The sequence below is a fragment of the Danio rerio genome, chromosome 19 (genome assembly GCF_052040795.2).
Source record: "Danio rerio strain M-AB ecotype USA chromosome 19, GRCz13ab, whole genome shotgun sequence".
Lineage (NCBI taxonomy): Eukaryota > Metazoa > Chordata > Actinopteri > Cypriniformes > Danionidae > Danio > Danio rerio.
In genome coordinates, this window is record NC_141039.2 from 16,029,615 (window position 1) to 16,035,353 (window position 5,739).

Here is a 5,739-nt window from a genome sequence, read left to right on the forward strand (position 1 = left end):
CACTGTGTTGCGAATATATGCAGTTGCTTCAAAAATTGTGTGGCAGCCTAAATAACAAACACAGACACCTCTATCTGTATTTGTCTGGCAATGTCTCCCTGATGGTGCCATGCGTGAGAGTGTTATTGTTGGGTTATTCGAGTCTGTTCTTCCATGATTAAAAAATCCATGCATTTTTTTTGTGATTTAATTTGATGGGTGCAGTTGCCAATTTTATTTGGAGTCAGGGATGTTTAAAAGAGAGGGAATGACACAGCACTAACTAGCTTGTCTTGCTGTGCTTAATATTTGTCACAAATATGACAGCAAATGATTCATGAGTCATGACAGCACAAATTACACCTTAGAAAATGCTAGTAGTTCTTTCTAAAAGCCTGTTAACATTATGGACCATCTACTCTAGTTAGTTTTACCAATTGTTGAAGTCCCTCTTTGCAAAGGTAGATAGGGTTTTTAGATTTTTATATCTTTGGTTTTGCCCATGGATCATACCATTTTGAAGGTTGATAGAAATTTTCTTGTACTCAATTTAATGAAATTTAAATTAATAAAAATTATTTTGAGCAACATGGTGGCACAGTGGGTAGCACAATCGCCTAACAGCAAGAAGGTTGCTGATTTGAGCTCTGGCTGGGTCAGTTGGCATTTCTGTGTGGAGTTTGAATGTTCTCCCAGTGTTTCCCAGTGTTGAGTTGGGGCTGGAAGGGCATCCGCTGTGTAATACACGTGCTGAATAAGTTAACGGTTCATTACGCTGTGGTCATCCCTGATTAATAAAGGGAATAAGCTGAAAAGAAAATAAATGCATGAATGAATGAATGAAAATAATTAGAATGCATACATACGTCAAAATACTTAACAAACAAACAATAATACTATAAACAGAAGAACAATTGATTTATCATTGCCACTGAGATTATGACCAAGATGATCTGTGATGCTTTAAATGAATGGCAGAAAAACAATACATAAATGCCCCAGCTTGAAAACAAAGCAGAGGGTATTCCAGAAAGCAGGTTATGTGACATTCCCAGGTAAGTTTAAAAGTAAATAGATAACCTCAGTATTCGGTTTCAAAAACAGTAGTAATTTTTGGGATATATAAGTAACCTCAGCAACCTACTCTCTGAAGATAATCTAGTCCGGAGCAGGCTATGTTTCAGAGTTAGTCTGTTTCTGAAAGCTTACTGAGCATTGCACTACCTATAGCGCACGTCTGGCTTGCGGGGGAAACCGGAGCACCAGGAGGAAACCCACGCCAACTCAAGGATAACATGCAAACTTTACACAGAAATGCCAACTGACTCAGCAGGTATAGGTGAATTGGGTTAACTAAATAAACTAAAATCTTTGTTGCTATGTTACAAACCAACATCTCTTGCTTCATAACATGTTTTGTTGAAATTTGATAACACTGTACACAATACATTAACAATGCACAATTAGACTTTATTCCTCTTCAGGGTGACATTAAAAAAAATGTATATTCTACAATTTGATTTCTGACAACAAGCTTTGTTAGATGTGCTGCTTAAACCATGTCCCAATTTTCAAGATAATATATAGATACTAGGGATGTAACGGTATTGTAAATACCGTCATACCGCAATATTAATTTTTTTCGATATTACCGTAGTCGCATGACTCGGTAAAACTATAGGTCTTCTGAGAATATTTGCTCAGGCGAATGAAGCGAACAGGAGGTACCGGAAACTACAATTCCCATCAGCCCAGGCTTGGCCATAATCCCTTGCGGTCTGTTGTCGCTACAGATCCAGTAATGCGGAAATGGAGTGTGCTGCTAGAAGCGGGGATCAAAAAGAGCTGGAAAACCCTAAAGCGGGTGTTGTCGCCGCGCGCGTACTGAATAGTGGTGTTGTCGCGCGAGTTCTTATCAGCTGTGTTGTCGCGCGCGTACTGTAAAGCGGGGACGGAGGGTATGTCGCGTCGCGGGGGCACTTTTGATCATTTTGGAAGGGAACTTTCTATCCAAGACTAAAAAGGGCATGTGCACTGCACAGGTTGAGCACTGTGTGTGCACGTGCCTGCAAGTTGGGGAATACGACTAATCAGTCATGGGGACTGCAGAAACACAGCACACTGTTCAGATTGATGCAGACATGAGATCTCTATCTCACTCATGTTTTGTCCTCTCAAGTGGGGGAAAGACAATGCGCAACGTTCCCCATTGCTAACAACCTGGGCCAAGTCATATCTCTCTTGTCCCAGAAACCTCAGTCCCAAATGAGAGGGTTTTTTTCTGTTGCAGGGGACATTGTAAATGCCCAGAGATACCAGCTTTTACCAGATTATATTTATATGATAATTTTCCTTTAAACCCATCTCTATCTAAGTGAGTGAGTGATTAAATGTTGAATGTGATGAGTTTTCAACACTACTAAGTTGAAACTTAATTTTTTTACATGGTTTAATAATTTTTTGTTATTAAAATTGAAGTTCCTGTTTCAAAGCTTACAGATAGATGACTAATGTGTATGTCATTGACACTTTTGGCACTTTTTTGGAGTATTTTTATAAGTTTTGTTTTTTCCTGTAAATGATTCAATAAATACCGTACCGTGACATTCATACCGAGGTATTACCGTACCGTGAAATTCTGATACATCCCTAATAAATACTAAGTATGATAAAAGCTTTGCTAAAAGTAAGTTAAAGTATGCATTATTGTATTCTCACAGGAAACATTATGGCCATCAAATACAGCTTATAAATATGTATGAATTACTAGATTACCTGCGAAGCTGCATGCCTTTCTTTCAATTCACAAGTGTGAGAGCAAGGTTTTTTTTTTTCTGCTACTCTGAATATGTTGTTTTGAAAGACATATCTCAAAAGTTATGCTTTTGCTATCAGAAAGTTATGTTTACGTTTGCAGGAAGTTGCTAGGTAACAGAGACACACATATTCAAACACAAGGGAAAATAACAGACACTGAAATGTATGTGGTCATGTTGACCGCAATGGTAGTACAAATTGTTAAATTACAAAATTTTTGTTGGCGTTTTCTTCCAACTGGCATGTGTTTTACTGGCATTTTGCACCTGAGAAAGAGGAAACAATGCTGCTTAAAAGTTCACTGTCAGTCATTTCCATGTAATGAACACTTATTATTCAGCTATGCCTAGAAATATCCAGATTTTCATTTCTGTGGAAGCTTTAGAAAAGGCAGTTACAATTATTCTCCTTAAGAGTTCATCATTTTGATTAGAATAATTACATTTAATCTGGTGGTCAATTCACAACATGATTTTGCCAAGTACGATGTGATCCTGGATTAACATCTATGATGATCCTGTAACATAATTTTTGTTGGAAAATGCCTACAACCTACCCCTAAACCCAACCATAACTGTAAATTATTCTCCAAATTAGAGGGTAATAATAGTTGGATAACAATCATGTAGAAGTGCATACACCTAACTGTAAGCCTAAACTTAACATAAATGTAAATATATCCCTTAATTCTGATTGGCTTATGGGAATGTTGTTCCATCGTCAACATAGATGTTAATCCAGGAGCATGTACTACTTTGTGAAATCAGGTTGGTGGTGGTCACATACTGTACAGTCTAAACCTAGAAAGGTTAACATGAAATAACAGCACTCTCTACAAGACACACAGATGCTTATAGAAACATTTTCTAAGCCATGAACTCCCAAGTCTAAATCTGTTCTTCTGTTGTTCTCAGTTATTCATGGCTCATTTCTGTTTATTGGAGCTCCAAGAGTTTTTAGTGCAATCATAAAAAGTAGAGTCTACAGAGAAAGATGAGAGGAGGATGATGTATGAGACTGTCAACCCTGATGTGAATCCTATTGCAAACGTGGGTGAGAAAAAATAGCAAAAAATTAGGTGAGGGAACATGCTGCTGAAACCGTGGATGTTATGGTTAACGAGCATCCAATTATGGGATATAAAAGGTGTTTCTGGATGCATGCTGTTTCAGACCCCGGCTGATGATGACAGTAACGATGATGTGTAATTGGAACCCATTCCACAAGAAGAAGATAATCGATTGCATTTTGAAGTTAAAGGAATCAAATGAATCATCATTACGAAGACATTTTCGAGACAGGAGGCAACAGCGCAATTTTAGCTATCTTACAAAGCCTTAATAGAGCCACTGAAATTGTCAACACTGTCTATAATGACCTCAAGTTGACAGCTGGTGTTGGTTTAATTAGTTAATAAAAGCATTTAAACTATGTAAACTTCTGCTGGGTATTGTTGGGTACCCAACTACTGGGCATTTCATGCATTCAGTGGTCTGTTCTTTGTACCTCTCTTAAATGATCTAATACATCGGTGTCCAAACTTGGTCCTGGAGGACCAGTTTCCTGAAGAGTTTAGCTCCAACCCTAATCAAACACATGAACCAGCTAATCAGTCTCTTACTAGTTATACTAGAAACTTCCTTGCAGGCAGGGCCGGAGTGGGACTCCTTTTCAGCCCTGGAGTTTTAAGCCTTAGAACAGCCCACCTAAGTTCATGACTGACTATATTAAAATAACGTCATTTCCAATTCAGTTTCTAATGACACTATCGCATCTTTTTCAAGGACACAACAGCTTTAGAACTTCTAATGTTTTTCATAAATATGAGAGCATTAAATGGTAGCTAAATCTCCAACACTATTCTTTAAAATCACAATGTCCTTTCCTGCAATATCTGAATATATATTCTGTGCAAAATTTTTTTATAGATATCCAGTCCTTTGTAACAGTGGTCACACAAAAACATAAAATCAAAATATGTACACTTATATAAGTAACCCAAACAGTATTATAAGTCTTCACACTAAAAATAAAAAATATATAAATAAAACTACATAGGTGAGGTTCAAACTTGGGGCAACGCCATCATAACACAACGTGCTGACCACTGGACCACATTGGCGCAGTTATGCCGGTGCATTTGGTAATATCTTCCTCTAACCCGGTCAACCTCGAACACACAAAGTATTGCACTGTTATCTACAAGACTCTTGTATTACACAGTATTACTTTCTATTGATGGCTTAATTTTTTTCTCTCCTTTTTAGATTTATGATCAAGTTATGTCAGATTTATTAATCTGATTTTCCTTGAGCAGGTTTAATATTCATTAATATTAGTTATTTTAATTCTTATATTCACTTAATGACAATTCTACCTGCCCATTCTAGTGTGATGGGATCTTGACTGGTGCTTGGTAACGTTACAGGGCCTGGCTCATCACCGTTAGCAGCAAACTGGGCAAGAGGCTGCTGCTGCAGAAGATCTACAGAACAAATAAACCGTCGGTACATAAACTTTTATTAGCAATTTTTCATCTCTCGCGTATCTCTTAAATTATTTTGCAGATGAGCAGGGCGCCGCTGCTGGAGGTCGAATGATAACTATGTCATCACTAACCTGCAGGCTGCATTTTGCTCATAGGGTTGCGAGAAAATAAATAAAAAGAGCGGAGCTGCGGCAAAATGATAAATGAAAAAAGGGGAACTACGGCAAAATAATGAATAAAAAGAGCAGAGCTACTGCAAAATAATGAATAAAACGAGTGAGGCTATGGTCAAATAAATAAATTTAAAAAGTGTGACTGCTGAGAGTGCAAGCAGCTTGGGACACCAGCCCTTGAGGCCAAAGAACGGACCGGCCCACTGAGAATTATCCCGGTCCTCCCGATTAGCCAATCTGGGCCTGCTTGCAGGTGTGCTGAAACAAGTAGGAGCTAAAATC